Genomic DNA, 16,612 nt, shown 5'->3' on the forward strand with positions numbered 1-16,612 from the left:
AAGTGTAAAAATATCTCTTCATAGATACTTACTCGATCGTAAGCAAAGTTATGGGTTCATGGCCCCTCCATTCCAGTTTTAACAACCTGGGCATTTCAGAGCCTCAACAGGGAGACTTCTACTGATGAACCCAAGCCTGGAGACACCCTCTCTTAGGGTCAGGAAATCTTCCCCAAGCCCCTCTCCCTTCACAGATGTCATCCTCGCCAGTTCTCACTAGCTCATTCCCTCTAAGATGGAAGGGACTGAGAACTTAGTGCGATGCTGATGCTTCATAGAGTTGCAAGTCCGAGGTCACGTTTCCAATGTTAACCATTTAAAAGATGCAGAATTTTTTTCTGAGGATGGAGGCCTCCCAAGCTCCTGGATATCACAGAGGCAGGTGCCCAGATCCTTGATGTGATGGCAGTTCTTCCATATGCCCTGGACGAGGATGCAAGGAGCAAACGACTATCATCAGAGTCACCTACCAACCCCCAAATGAAGGGTCGGCTCGACTTCTCCGACCGCAGCGGTCAGCAGTGACTCCACGTGATGCAGATGCCGGGGTAGATTTTTTAACAGAAGCCGTCCCCATGACGTGAGCGCGCCGAGTGATTTCCCACACCTCCCTTTCTCGGTGGTGACGGTAGTGTGTGACTGCTCATGCTCTTTCTACCCTCCCTTCAGTCTGCACCCTCTTTTCTGAGCTTTCACCTGGAACTGCCACCTTCCTTGACCTCAGGTTGACCGTCTACATCGGCAGCTCTTTGCAGGCCAGGGCCAGCTCCGCGGAGCGCCCCACACTGCCGAGAGCTCCCCCGTGTCGGGGGCTGCATTCCAGCCGTCAGCACCAGGGGCATGTGTTACTGGAAGTGATGTCCCCCTGCTCGAGATAGCAGGGGACAGCTGTGTGTGCGAGCCCAGCACTAAAGGTGTGGGTGACACCCAACCAGGGCAGAGGAGCAAGGAGGCCACCGCCACCCTGGAGAGTCTCCAGATTTTTCTGGGTACCACCTCCAACGGCGCCTGCCTGGGAGCAGTGCTCTCTGCCGGCCACAGCCCTCGCCTCTGCTGCTAAGCCTTAATTGGGCCCCAGAAACCACTCGAGACTTGTCCCCTCCCTGCCTAGTACACGGAGGCAAAGGACTCGAGAGACATTGTTTTGAAATTAATTAGAGTGTGATAAGTGTTGTGAAACAGCAATACGGCCCTGGGAACTGTCATCAGAGCCAGCTGCTGGCACGGTGCTGTGACACCCAGACTTGCTAGATTCTTCTGTTGCCGTCGCTGTTAGGTTTCTGTGGTGTGGAAGGGGCACTTGGGGGCCCACCCTGGCTTAATTGGGAGCCATGGAAGTGATGGAGGGGGAAGAAGGCAAGGCGTGTTTCCATGGCTCATTTCTGTGCCTTCCAGAGAATCATCCTGCCCTGTGCACATTTGGTTGTCACTGTGGGTCACTGGACATCCCAGTTTGTGTGTACTCCTGACTGAAATCCATAGTTGAAACCTAACTCCCAATGTGATGGTGTTAGGAGATGGGGCCTTGGGGAGGAGGTGAGGTCATGGGGGGGGCGCCCCCACGATAGGATCAGTGCCCTTATAAGGAGCCCCTGCCCCTTCCACCACGTGAGGACGCAGGAACCAGGAAGTGGGTTCTCACCAGACACCAAATCATAACAACAATGTCCTGTCATAACAGCCTGAAAGGACTAGGACAGTGTCAGGTGTCTGAAGACGGAATCTCAGGCTTTGATAGAAAATGTCTCGGCGTGTCGGGGCCGTGCTGCTCTGCTGTGCAACTGATGGCAGGTAACTGAGCTCATCAGGCTGGACAAAGTCATCACCAAACTAAGAAGTGAAACCAGATGATGCTGCTTTTGTCAGGAGCACTTTTATTTATTTGATGAATTTTTTTTCAAGTTTAAAGTCCTATAGCCTCTTGGGAAAGGTTACTTTAAATTTACTTTTGAAGGGGATGCAGAGATAAGGGGATGTATATATTCTTCCTGTGCCTAGGAGAAGAAAACCTGATCAGAACGGACCCCCAAAGCCCGTCACCGGAGGCTGAGTCGCAGCGGAGCTCTGAGTTCCCAGGGTGGGGGTGGGGGCATGCTGACTCAATCCCTCTCTGCCACTTCCCAGCCGTGAGACTAGGAGGGTCTGCTTGTAACACAGTGAGCAGATTCACTGAGATGATACCCAGCATTTCGCACCAAGCCTGGCACAGAGAGAACACCCACTCATTGTTAATTGTTAAAAAAAATCATTCAAAACCCTGCAGCGATGGTTCACCACTATCTTCTGTTTAATACATTTCTAGCTGGAGGCTTAATTTTTTTTGATGTGACCTCTTTGAGAAGGATGATTCTGGACAGCTTCACTGTAGCTTTCATGCCTGCAGGTCCCCGGCTCTGGAGCTGTTCTCTGAGGTGGGAGGATGGAAAAAGCCTAGAACTACCATCGCGCTGGCTTCTCTTCACTGGGGAGCTGGAGGAAGGAAAATGTACACATAGCCGCTGTCATTCACAACCATAGCCCTTTGTGCAAGGGCCCTGAGGTCAGGAGGGAGACCCTTCCCATAAAGGAAGTCGTGGGGCCTCCCAGGCTGTGCAGCTGGCACGTGTGAATGGCCTGGCAGAGGCAGAGCTTGGAGCTCTCTGAGCTGGATACTGGGCCTGGCTACTCCTGTAGCTGCACTTGACCCCAGATGGTTCGTCTTCTGGGCTGGTTTTACGGCCCCACCCCTGCCAGTTTCTGGCTGTGCCCACACTCCCAGCATCTCTAGCTCCACTTCTGTGCTTCCCTGGTGGCCAGCTCTGGCAGGTGCAATGTGGTTTTATTGATGGATGAAACCCTTGAACACTCGCTTATATACTCTTGTCAATAACTTAACGGGGCATCGTGACATGTTCGCTGACCCTCATAGACAGTCTCTATAAACAGCCCTTTACAGTCTCCAGTTTGCCCCTTAGGCTGTCCCCAAAACAGGTTGCTGGTGTCTCCTAGATGCAGGTGATTTATGTGAAGGTTGAAGAGCCTGGGCTGATGTCTGGAGGTGGGTAGCTACCTTTGGGGTTGTAGCGTGGCCCCATGAAGATGTGGCAGACACTCATAGCCTACTTGCCCTACGAGGTGTTAGGGCAAGAAGGAACCTTGCAAGACCCTCCCGTGCATGTTCTTAAATCTTGTCACATTGCCTCAAATAGCTGATGCCAGCTGTACAACCTCTCATAAGAAAAAGACATGTCTGCACACACACCTGCAATTGTGCAGACAATTTCAGGAGGTCCCCGACTGCCTGAAATAGATTCATGGACCACGGATAAGAGGCACCTGAGCTGGGGTAGGCTGGGTACCCTCACGACCTTATTCACTGGTGAGAAGACTACGGTGTCCTCGTTTCTGGTCACATAACTGGTTGATGGCAAAGCCAGGGCCAGGAGCTCACTGAACTGGCCTAGACCCTCAATCCAGTGGTCCTCCTGCAACTCTCCATGGCATCCCCCGAGCCCCGGTCCTCGCTGCTGTCAGTGACATTCTCCTGGAAATGACTGTGATTTTTTTTTTTAATTGATGTATAGTTGATTTACAATGTTGTGTTAGTTTCAGGTGTACAGCATAGTGATTCAGTTATATGCGTATATATATATTCTTTTTCAGATTCTTTTCCATTATAGGTTATTACAAGATTTTGTCTATAGTTCCCCGCAGTATACCATAGGTCTTGTTGTTCATCTGTTTTATGTATAGTAGTGTGTATCTGTTAGTCCCAAATTCATAATATGTCTTTCCTCCCCGCCCTTCTCCCCTTTGGTGATCGTAAATTTGCTTTCTGTATCTATTTCTGGTTTGTAAATAAGTTCAGCTGTGTCATTTTATTTTAGATTGAAATGACTGTGATCTTAATTCATCTCATTGTAGATCTTAATTCATCTCAGTTTGCTTTCGTAACCTGGCTGAGCAGAAGGGGGCCTTGCAAGCCTTCATTGCTCGCACCCACTCCCCCAACGAGCTTAAAGCTCATCCTCAGAAGGTGGGGAGGGAAAGGGGAATTTGTGGCACCCCTGCTGGCTGCAGTGGTTTACCCATCCCACTTGGCTTGACATTCCCATTGCTAAGTGGTAGTTTCGATACAGAGAATAAGCTCCTTGTAGAACAGAAGGTGTATTCGTTGGCTGGTGTATAGTTGCCATAACAAAGTACCAGTAAACTGGTGGCTTGACTAACAGTCTTGTACAGTGTCAACATTCTGGAGGCTAGAAGTCCCAGATCAAAGTGCCGGCCAGGTGGGTTCGTCCTGGGGGCAGTGAGGGAAGTGTCTGTTCCAGGCCCTCTCCTCGGCTTGTGGACGGCCATCTTCTCCCTGTGTCTCTTCTCACCATCTCACCTCTACATGTCTCTTTGTCCGAATTTCCCCTTTTTATAAGGACACTTGTCATGTTGAATTAGGGCCCACTCTGATGGCCTCACGTAAACTTGATTATCTCTAAAGACCTAACTCCAAATAAGGTCACATTCTGAGGTACTAGGGTTAAGGACGTCGACAGATAAATTTGGAGGGGACTTAATTCAGCATGTACCAGAGGCTTTTCCTGCTGGGCAGTTCTGGGGAGGCACCTCAGTGGCTCAAGCTTGACCCGGTCCAATGAGCTTTTCATAGCATTTCACGGTCTGATGTATTGAGTCTCCAATGGGTACCTATAAAAAGTGACAAGACAGATCTTTGGAATGTTGGAGAAAAATCTTGATTTTACTGGAACCTTTGGCAAGAATGTTGAGCACTTACCCGAGACAACAAAATTTGCCTGGGGGTCCAGGTGGAGGGAAGTAAATGTGTGGGCTCAACAGCATCATTGGGTGGTTTTGATTTTCATCCTTGGGCCAGTGAGGCTGGGTTTGGGAAGAATTTCACATCTTCTCTTTTAATTGAATGAAAGATTCTTTAAATTCTATAGCGCTTTACAATTTTCAAAATTTTCACATGCACAGTGCACTCCCGTAATAACCTGTTTTCTCCCTACTCCTACGTTGCTCCTGCCTCTTTCCCTCTCCCCACCGGTAACCACTACTTTGTTCTCTGTATCTGTGAGTCTGCTTCTTTTTTGTTTTATTCACTAGTTTGTTGTATTTTTTAGATTCTGTGTATAAGTATTATGAGCTAGTGTTTGTCTGTCTGACTTATTTCATTTAGCATAATGCTCTCCAAGTCCATCCAGGTTGCTGCAGATGGCAACATTTCACTCTTCTTTTGGCTGAGTAGTATTCCATGATGTGATCTATCTATCTGTCTATCTTTGTCCATTCATCTGTTGATGGATATTTAGGTTGCTTTCATATCTTGGCAATTGTAAGTAATTCTGCTATGAACATTGGGGTGCATGTATTTTTTTGAATTAGTGTTTTTGTTTTTTTGGGTGATACACCCACAAATGGAATTACGGGGTCATGTGGTAGGTCTATTTTTAGTGTTTTGAGAAACCTCCATTCTGTTTTCCACAGTGGCTACACCAGTTTGCATTCTCACCAGCCGTGTACAAAGGTTCCCATTCCTCCACGTCCTTGCCAGTACTTGTTAGTGTTCTTTTTGTTGATGGCCATTCTGACAGGTGTGAGGTGATAGCTCACGGTGGTTTTGATTTGCATTTCCCTGGTAATTAGCAATGTCGAGTATCTTTTCATGTACCTATTGGCCACCTGCATGTCCTCTTTGGGAAAATGTCCATTCGGTTCTTCTGCCCATTTTTTCATCAGGTTGTTTGGTTTTTTGCTATCAGTTGTATGAGCTGTTTATATATGTTGGCTCTTTACCCCTTGTTGGTCGTATTTTTTGTTCATAACTTCTCCCATTCAGTAAGCTTTTTGTTTGGTCAGTGGTTTCTTTTGCTGTGCAAAAGCTTTTAAATTTAATTAGACCCCATTTGTTTATTTTTGCTTTTGTTTCCTTTGCTTTAGGAGACGAATCAAAAAGAGTATTGCTGTGATTTATGTCAAAGAATGTTGTGCCTGCGTTTCCCTCTAGCAGTTTTATAGTATCCAGTCTTAATGTTTAAGTCTTTAATCTGCTTTGAGTTTATTTTTGGATATGGTGTTAGAGAATGTTCTCATTTTATTCTTTTCCAGGTAGCTGTCCAGTTTCCCCTGCACCACTTATTGAAGAGACTGTCTTTTCTCCATTGTATATTCTTGCCTCCTTTATCATAGATTAATTGACCTTGAGTGTGTGGGTTTATTTCTGGGCTCTCTATTCTGCTCCATTGATTTATGTGTCTGTTTTTGTGCCAGTGCTGTACTGTTTTGATTACTGTAGCCTTGTAGCATAGCCTGAAGTCAGAGAGCATCACATCTTTGTTTTTAAGCATCTGACTGCTTAGACCCAATCCCAGTTGTCCTCTGCTCAGTGAGACTGGGCTTTCCATTGGAAATACATTTTTATAAATGGTGTTCATTATGTTTCTTTGGTAGTAGAGAAATCACACTCTCAGAGAATGAATTCAGAAGAAAATTAAAAACACCACCCCCAGCATAAATAGATGAGGAATTCGTAAGTACATGCAATATCTCATGTAGAAAAGATGATGTCTTTTAGCCAAGAATAGTGTCTGTGACATCAACCTGTTTGTATATCTGTTTTAAGTTACTTGTGTTCTGTGGAATGCGGTCAAGTGGATGGAGGATTAGTTGCCACAGTGAGGATACACTTTTCTGGTGGAAGCCCCTCCCCTCTCCCAAACTTTAGAAGGATGCATGGAAAATGCATGTTGTTTTAAAAACAGGCATTGCAGTTTGAGGACGGAGAGGGAAAATACCGTGTGAGAGTAACTGAAGGAAGGTTATAGGAGATTTGTCTCTGGACATGAGACCTGGGTTAATGTAACGAAGATCTTTTCACCACAGTGATTGTCGGGGGAAATACCGCTCCTGCCAGATGCTTAGCAAGTTGGAGTGTTTCAGGACTGGCAGGTGTCATGTCAGTGCCGACAAGGAAAATCTCAGCCATTTATAGTACAGTACATCTGATGAAGGTAAAGACTAGAAGAAGCTTAAATTCAGTTATAGAACCAGATTATCTAGGGTGGATTATCTCTGGGAAAGGTTGAACCGTGGGCTAGCTGCGCTCTAAATATTTTTGGCATGTGGTTTTTTTTTTTTAATTGAAGTATAATTGATTACAATGTTGTGTTAGTTTCTGGTGTACAGCATAGTGATTCATTTGTACATATATATCTATTCTTTTCACATTCTTTTCCATTATAGGTTATTACAAGGTACTGAATATAGTTCCCTGTGCTCTGCAGTAGGACCTTGTTGTTTATCTATTTTAGATATAATCATGTGTAGCTACAAATCCCAAACCATTTTTCCTTCTCAGCTGGTGTGTGGTTGGGACATGCATGCTAATTTTTAACGTTAGTTTTATATACACGCACACACATACTATATTGGAAAGTTATACATAGGAGGGCACACCTGCTTCCCTGGCACCTCTCCCCCAACCCTTATCATTCCAGCCAGGTGTGTCCCAAAGCCTGCTATTTTTCCATTCACTTTTTTTTTTCCAAATTGAAGTATAGTCAGTTACAATGTGTCAGTTTCTGGTATAGAGCACAATGTCCCAGTCACTGAATTCACTTTTGTACTTGCTGTGGCCTCAGATTTTGTTGTCACTTTTCATCTTCATTGGTCTGGTTGATTAAGAGCTATCTCACTGTTTTGAGTTTGAGATCTAGTGGAAAAAAAAACTGATTCTAAACATACACAAGAAGTCATTGGGCTTAGAGTGTCTTGGAAATGGAATTTCTGTTTCAGGTGAAAATCTCTTTTAGGATTAAAAAATCACTGTCAAAATCCTGCAATGCGGAAAAAAAGAAAGTAAACTGTGAACTTCTGAGCTGAAAACTTAGATTCTGGTTCCTTCCAAAGCAAGCACATCTTTTTTTCACTCTTGTGAATTTCTCACAACAAAATTTGTTGCCCCAGTGAAAGTCGATGCTGTTTATGAGAAAGGAAAATGCCTTCAACTTTTTTTACTGCCTAAAACATCCCCAGATGCAGACAAATAATGGTTTCTTCTAACTGTCATACGTACACATGACTTTATAGTAACGAACGACACAATGAGACATGAATTTTGTGACTGTTTAGAATGAACCAAAGGTTACCAAGGAATGTTTACAATTACTTCAAACAATGATACACCTTTTCCATGTACCCAAGGCTTTAGTGGGTCAGTTCTTTCCACTTTTTTTTGAAAAAAAAAATGGTCTGTTTCTAAAATATAAGACTTTTTTTTTTTCCAGTTAAGGGAGCAAATATTTAGCTCTCCCAAGAGATGCAGGATGTCAGAATGGTTCATTTGGGTGTCTGACTCACTTAAGATTTTATGTCCTTTGGAAAGTTAAGGAATAAATATTTAGGCAATTTTGAAGGGATGGAAACACTCCCAATATGTTACACTAGAGGAACACAGAAAGAATGTACGAGATGATTTATTGTCATCTGTCAAGGATTTAATGAAAGATTTTTAAAATTGGAGAAAGATATTCCCTGTAGGAAAAGCCTCTTTCTTCTTAAATTTTCTTTTAAACATCTGTGTTTGCTTTGGTGTTCCTTTGTCTGCTAAAGGATGTGGGACAGGTGTCTTAGTAAATTAACTTGGTTGTTAATGTCTTTATGAAGTTCATGTCCAGGTTTAAAACTTCAGACTCTTTAATGACTGTATCGGTTAAGATTAAGGTTGGCTGCAAGGCATAGAAAATGACAGACAGCTGTGAGTGAAACAAGATAGAGGCTGTTTCTCTCTTGTACAAGCCCTGGTGTGAGTTCATGGTGTCAGGGACCCAAGCTGCTTCCAGTTTGTTGCTCTGCCTGGTGTGGCCTTGAGTTCATGCTCCAGAAAGGGGGGATCCATGTCCCAGGCAGCAGAATGAAGGAAGAGACAGAAAATGGGGCCAAAGGTACATGTGAACTGGCCAGAGCTGAGAGGCCAAGAGGGGATGGGAAATGGAGTCTCTGTTCTGAGGGCTTGAATTCAGGAACTTTCTCCCCAGAGAAGGAGATACTAGCTAATGGCAACAGACTTCAGCTGTGAATACGGTGGAAACAATCCATTCATAGCATTTGCAAACAATTGTAGTTTTTTTTTTTTTGTGGTTCGTATGGACTTAAATTCTATTAGCTTTAAGAATTAGAATGTACTTGTTTATCAAGACCAGAAGTATAAACGCTGTTTGCTTAAACTTAGCAAATGCTATTTTTCTAACTCTAAGAAATTACCTTCAACTTTCTATCTGTACTAGAAATGACTGGCGTTGAAAGGGACATGATAATTTCGCCAAAGCCTGGGTTATGAAAATTGACAAAACTTAAGGCTAGGGAGTGGCAAGAAACGACAAATTGGATGGTTAGTCTGGAAGGTACTAGGCTGAGACAAGAGACGAAGGCTGCTCAGGAGTATATTTCTCTGAGTGGGATGGGGAAGGGTGGGCAGAAGGAGAGAAAACAGGCACGAGCAGACTGGGGCCGATGTCAGGGTGATGGAGACGTGCGATGCTTGGGAAGCAGAGGGCTGCAGGGTCCAGGACTGCAGCCTGAGCCACAAGGAAGGAGCTCTCGAGTGAGCATCTGAGACCAGCCTCGACTGGGGTTATCCAGTGGGGGAGGCCTTAGGCTGGTAGGGAGGTTCTGGTAACAGAGTGTATCCAGGAACTCCTTGACTAACGTATAGCAAAACTGCGTATCCCCTGATGTGCCCAGTTTCCAACTCAAAGAAAACCTGGCTTGTGAAGAAAGGGACCGCAAACTCAAAGGAAGCATTGAGTTCATTCCCATCATTGAGGTCATTAGAGGCTGGAAGGCAGGTGTTTGGTGAGTGGGATGAAACCACGAAGAGACTCTGGCTTCCGGACTGGAGCTGGGTGGTGAGGAGCGTCGAGGGAGATGATCTCTGAGGTGGAGAGGAGATGGGAAACGACCCAATTAAGGCTCTAAGCCAGTCTTGGAGCCCCAGGAAAGCACCAGGTCATTGCTGCTGTTGGACACCCTACTTCCTTACATCTGAGCGTGCTGGGATGAGTTCAGTCCTTTGTGATCCAGCGATGAACGAGGAGCAAAGAGAAACAGTAATGGTCCTGCCTTGCTTTGGGTGGGGAACCTTTGTCTTTTGTGGCATGTCATCTAAGTGAAGGATTTCTGTCAATTTTCGCACTAGCATTTAGGTAGCAGATATCCATGCACAGTTTCAGCAGTGGATAAATGAAGTCATTGATTGCCAAAGACTTGCCTTGGGTCATACCTGAAGTCTCCTTTCTTGGCTTCTACAAGTTCCTTTTTTTTTTTTTTTTTGGCATCCATATCAAACTTGGTGCTTTTATTATCATTTATATTATTGGTCGATTCAGTGGGTGTGGATACAAGGATAGAAAGGAGATGGGGTAAATAAAAACTTCCCCAGCAGTTCTTCCATATATTGTCCTTTTTTTTTTTTTAATTTACCTCAGTACTTAGAGCTGAACTGAGCAGGTCGTTTAGGGTGACTGATAACCTTGGCTAAGCTGCGGCTGGGCTGGATGATTCTGGGTCTGGTTTCCCGGCCAGCAGCCTCCACCTCTTTTCTCATTCTGATAAGAACCGGTCTCCTTTATCCTTGCTGCCCACAATCCATATCTGCATGCATATTTCATGATTTTCTTCCCCTCCAGTGGCTTCTGAAAAAAAAAGAAAATGGAAAAAAGACATGTCAAGAGGCGAGAGCAGAAACAAACATGTTCATGGTGTTGGCCCTGAGGCATCGGGATTGATTCTCCCCCCAAATCTGAGTCTCTCCCCAGGGGACTCTGTCTGGGGGGTGGCACACGTGGGGTTTTATGCTAGGATTTGGTTGGGACAACACAAACAGGGGCTATTTTTCCCTTCTGTTTTCTTCAACAAATGGGCTTGAGAGAGGTGGGGCTTTAGAGCAGACCAGGGAAAGCAGAACGTAGCATCACGGGCCGGTTCTCTGCCCTGGAGCAGTCAGACTTTGAGGAGCTCTCACGGGGCACCAATGGGCGTTAACAGCCCTGTTACATAACATAACAGGGTGCCTCTGCCAAGGCTGGTGTACCGTTCCAGAACCCCTCCCAGGTGCACCGGGACAGACTGGCGCTGCCCAGGGTCTGTTTGAGGAGAAGGAATTACAGGAAGAAGAACCTTCCACGGGTCATTTAGTAAGACCATGGCAAAGCCAGGATGCCCAGAGAGGATGTGGTTTTGGCTGCGTGGAGGATGGAGGACAGGGAGGAGGGCAAGGGAAAGAAAGTCACGTACCTTCTTCCTTTCTCTTCTGGAGCAGAATCATTCCCTTGTGCACCTGTCCAGGTGTGCTCACCTGCTTCTAGACCTCACTGAGCACAGAGGTAGATGAGGCCCAGCATCACCCAGCATCTTCTCTGATGGGGACAGGCAACCAGCATGGAAGCCTTTCTCCAGTGGGACTGGAGGAGCCTTTGCTGTCACTGCCATTGCTGTGACCTGCCTTCCCAGTGACTGAGACCAAGTGGGATGTACAGGCAGACCTTGCCCGAACGCACTTTGCTTTATGGTACTCTGCAGATAGTGTTTTTTTTTTTTGTTTTTTTTTTACAAACTGAAGGTTTCTGGCAACCCCGCGTCGAGCAAGTCTGTTGGCACCGTTTTCCAACAATGTTTGCTGACTTTATGTCTCTGTGTCACATTGTGGGAATTCTCGCCAGATTTCTGACCTTCCCATTATTAGCATCTTTGAAATGGTGATCTGTGATCAGTAATCTTTGATGTCACTATTGCAAAAAGATTATGACTCCTTGAAGGTGATGGTTAGCATTTTTTAACAAGAAAGTATTTTTAGTTATGGTATGCGCATTGTTTATTTAGACATAATGCTACTGCACTCTTAATAGACTAGAGTGTAAACATAACTTTTATATGCACTGGGAAACCAAAAACGTTGTTGTGACTCTCTTTATTGCGGTATTCAGTTGAGTTCAGGGGCTGGAAACTAACCTGCAGTATCTCCAAGGTGAGTCTGTGTAGCAGGAAAAGACCAGGCTTTGAGACCTGGCACCACCCCTTCCCCTGGTGACTTTGGACACATTTAGAGAGATTGTCTACCAGCAGTGGCTGGGGACATTCTGCCATTCTGGCCTCTAGTCATTCTTTCTTTTCACAGACACCAACCTATGGATTCTTGGTAAAGCATCAGTCAAGTTCACCTCACATTTTGTTGATGAGAAATATCATGGGTGAATTCTCGAGCTAGTCCAAACAGGAGGAAATTCTCCTGTTATTAAATGGCTGGTATGGAAATACTTTGTCATAGATCCCCTCGGTGAAGCCTCACAGTAACCTTTTGGTGGCTGGCATTTTATTTCTCCCTTCACAGATGATGAAACTGAAGGTCCCAGAGGCCCCTCATCAAAGCCATCTGGGCTAATCACTGGCGTATCTGGCACCCACACCCATGCTTACCTGAGCCCGGAGCCCAAACACCTCTCTCTACCCTACACGGTTTCTCAGCTCAAAGCCATGCTGCTCACACAGTGATGAAGGAAACACAGGGGATTTGGAAACATGATAGCCACACTAATTTTTTTCTACAAACGGTGCCCTGGGGTCAAATATATTAATTCTTCAATCTTTTGTTGGGCGCTACTGTATTCAAAGCATTATCTGCTGGCTAAAATTTACTAAGGGGCAGAGCGAGTCAGAAAATCTGGTTCTTGTTTATAACATAGTAAGGGGCATGGGGGGACCTTACGGATGCTCAAGTCTTGGTTTACCTGGGCACATGCATTGCCCGGTGCTAAGTGCTGTTCCCCAATGAGTCCCGTACTCATTCTGGCAAGCATTTCCGTGCAAGTATCTGTTGTGTGCACAGCCCTGTGCTAGGTGCTGGGAGGAAATAAAAAATAAAATAACATGGGCCTTATGCTGTAGAAATTGACGCAACATTTAAATTGACCATACTTCAATTAAAAAAATTAAAGTTAAAAAAGTAAAAAACAATAGTGGCCTGGTCTCTAGGAGCTAATGGGTTAATTAAAGAGGTAGTATATCCAGGTGATTCTCCATTGGGGGTGATTTTGCCCCCCAGGGGACATTTGGAGGTTGTGCGGGCCCCTACTGGTGTCTGGTGGGTAGGGATGCTAAACACCCTGCAACACACAGGGGAGCCCTCATGACAAAGAACGATCCAACCCAGTGTTAGTCGCGCTGACCCTGAGGAACCTAAGCGTCTATCCTCCGAAGTGCTGTGATGCTGGTGGGCCAGGTGCAATATCGCTGAGGTGAGCCGTGCCAACAGGACAGGCACCGGGGGTGGGGGGGGGAGCCCACTGAGCGGAGGTCTCAGGGGAGGCTGGACCAACTGTGAACCGGAATAGAATTCAGGCCCCTGGAGGAGGGAAGGGAAAGGGAGCCCCTGGAACCGGTCCAGGCTTTGAGGGAGGAGTGGGTGTGGAGTAATAAGCAGGCTGCTGGGAAGACCAGCCCATAGGGGGAGCGTGGACTGTAAGGTAGCAAAGTGTGGTGCAGACTCTGGGACAGAGTAATGCCATGATGGACACAGGGTTTCAGGAAGATTTCCTGACACGGGTGAGTGAGATGGGTATGAGAAAGGCTAGTCTGATGTCAGGAGACTCCACGGCGGGGCGGCACTGCAGCAGGTGGAGAATCAGACAGCAGTACGTTAGGAAAGCTGGAAGGAACATTGGCAGTGAGATGGGAAGCCCTTTGAAAAAGACGGCAGGACCCCTAGGCAGGGCCACTACCCTCCTGCCGGCACCATTCGGTTCCCTGGCCCTGCGGCATTATCTCACTTTTTAAACTATGAAATGGCTTACTTCTAGGAAAGCAGAACTTATTCCTAAGATTCTGTTGGTTCCTTGAGCTAACTCCTGATTGGTGCATTTCTACAAAGCTTGTTCCTAATTAGTCACCTTTGTTATAACTTATTTACATGTGATGTTACAAAATGTTGCAAAATCTAGACTGGTAGCCTATAAAAGCCTGTGTAAACCTACAGACGGGGTCCAGAGCTTGGAGTGTTAACTCCTCCCGGCCTGCCAGCGTAATAAACCTGAGTTCTCCACCCCTCCGAGTGCTGCTTGGTCTCTCGCCTGGATCCAGGTTGCTGTCACAACTGAGTTATAACACTGAGCTATAACACTGAGCTGTAACATACTTTGCTGCAACAACAGCAGGGATCTGGTCTCAGTTTGCCCATATGAGAAATGGGTGCAGGCAGGCTAGTGTCTGGTTCACCACCCTTATTGGGCAGGTCCTGTCCTAAGTGTCACATGAGGATCACATTCTGTCCTCTTAATACCGGCACAGGTCTTTACCAGCATTTTACAGAGCAGGCAGTGGGAACGGAGACGAACAGTAACCCACCCAAGGCCCCATCGGGAAGCACAGAGCAGGCTGTGATCCCAGTGGTGGACCCTGAGACATGTTCTCCTGAGCCAAGGACTTGGCTTTGCTCCCAAGATGGCAACTCAGGTTCCATGGAACTGGGCATTCTGACCCCGGCACTGGGAGCAGGGATGGAGGAGGGGAGATTTGAAGGGCACTGGGACGGAGGAGGGCCTTGGACCAAGGCCTAGCTGGTGCTTGGAGACCTGTGTGTGCCTGAGTCCTTTCTCCTTGGAGCCCGTCTTTGCTGCGAGAGTGGATGTATTCCAGTCTGTACTGTGGCGCAGGCTTCCTCCGCTCTGCCCTGAGTGTGTGTGTGTGTTTGTGTGTGTGCAAATATGCACATATGTGGGTGCATGTGTATATATGTGTATGTGTGTTATGTCTGCATGAGTGTATGTGTATGTGTGTGCATGTGTATGTGGATGTATGCATGTGGACATGTACACATATGTGTATGTGTATATGTATGTTTGCATGTGTGTGTGTGTGAGTGCGCGCGGCTGGGCTAGAGGGAGGAGCGATTGTGTCTCCGGCCTGTGCAGCCAGGTGGCTGCATATAATGTATTTAAATACGTTCAATGAGATGCGTGAACCAAAAACAACTCCTGAGAGCCAGGTTCCAGGCTAGTACCCTCTGGGCGGTGTGTGTCACAGCCATCTGGAGGCCTGGCATGCTTTTAACCAGGGAGGGGAGGATGGGGAGAGAAGGAGAGAAGGGGTATTGGCAGGAGCAGGTGATGGGGAGAAGTGGGGGACACTTGGGAACAGAACAAGATTTTATCGCGAGACAGAAAATTCATGTAAGGCCCAACTGAGCTGGGCTGGCTGCACCCTGATGAATAAATGCATTTGCTGGCGGACTGACTGACATAATGACTTATTCTGATATTTTTGTTTTGTGTTTCCTAACAGAACAGTTTTCTTTTCTCTGTTTTGGGGCCAGGCTTTCAGAGTTAGGTCTGCGGCTCCTGCAGGGTGGTCTGGAGGATGGAAGGTCATACTAGAATATTTCTCTCGTTTTGCTGTGCTGTTAAAGGCATGGGGTTGAAAAGTCCAAGTTCAGAACAGTAAGCAGGCAGAACACCGGCCTTGGGACAGTTGGTGTTTCTCAAGAAGACGTGAACTTCCTGTGTGAGGGCATCTGGCTGGCTCTGATACAGAAGGAGGGCCCTGTAGGTATCTGGCTGTCCTGCTTTAGCTGGAGAATGTTAACCAGACCTGGAGCGGCTGGGTTTGCGAGCCTCTGGGAACGTGACCCATCGAAGACCCTGCCAGCCACTTCGTCCTCTCCTCTTCCCTCCCAGGTTCTCCCCGAGTTCTGGAGGCACAGCCTTGGGTTACCTGACCCTGCCCTGTATGCGCGTCCCTTCTGCTCCTCTCCTGAGCATTACTGAATGCAAGTTCATGTGCCCAATGCACAGTGAGGCCAAAAAAATACCAAAACGTCAGCGTTTGGAACAGAGAAAGGCTTACTGCAGGGCCAAGCAAGGAGAGAACAGGTGGCTCGTGGCCATGCCCCCCACCAACTCCCCAAAGGGATTCAGCCGAGGGAGGGGCGTCCCGGGGTCTGTGATCAGCTGTGCATAGTTCTGATTGGTTGATGGTGCTCAGTCCTCAGGCACCAGAAGGTCTGGGGGCCACGTGCTCATGATCATCAAGTAGTTAATTTCTTGTATGTGGTGGTGGTTTTCAGCATCTGAAAAACTCAGGAAATCTGCCTTAGCTGCCATTATCTGGGTCCTTCAGAGAGGGGACAGCAGAGGTTATGGGGGAGGGGTCTGTCCCAGGAAGCACCCTCCCACCCCCTGCCACTGTAGGGTCCTGCTTAGTTACAGGAGGTGTGGGCCCACATCTTTCTCGGAGGCAGGGCAGAAGCCTCACTGGTTGGGGACTTTCAGTGGTTGATGGCAACGGAGCAGCATGCCTGAGCACGGGCTTCACCTCTCCCTGCTTCCAAAGGAGGCAGAACGGTCATCACCATCTTGTTCCTTAGTCTGAGGTGTGCTTTTGTTTTTTTCTGGATGGCTGATCCTTTTTGAGATGTTTTATGATTGTTATTACCCCCATCACATCCTGAGGGCTGCAGAAGCAGCAAGAGCATGGGACATGTGAGCGGGGAGGGTGCGTGATGGTGGGGCCAATGTCAAGGTTGATGGCACGCAGGTACGTGGTGTCCCTCTGGACATGAGGACATGTAAAC

At 46.9% G+C, this 16,612-nt stretch overlaps 1 protein-coding gene and 1 pseudogene across 3 annotated transcripts in view; both read left to right on the forward strand.

Annotated features, from left to right (window-relative positions):
• LOC102526196 (ubiquitin-associated protein 2-like) overlaps positions 1 to 1,060 on the forward strand; it is a 63,891-nt pseudogene extending 62,831 nt beyond the window's left edge.
• CAMK1D (calcium/calmodulin dependent protein kinase ID) overlaps positions 1 to 16,612 on the forward strand; it is a 341,195-nt gene that overhangs the window by 92,306 nt on the left and 232,277 nt on the right. The gene's annotated exons all lie outside the window — the stretch shown is intronic.

This window comes from Vicugna pacos, chromosome 35 (genome assembly GCF_048564905.1).
Source record: "Vicugna pacos chromosome 35, VicPac4, whole genome shotgun sequence".
NCBI classification, from domain to species: Eukaryota; Metazoa; Chordata; class Mammalia; order Artiodactyla; family Camelidae; genus Vicugna; species Vicugna pacos.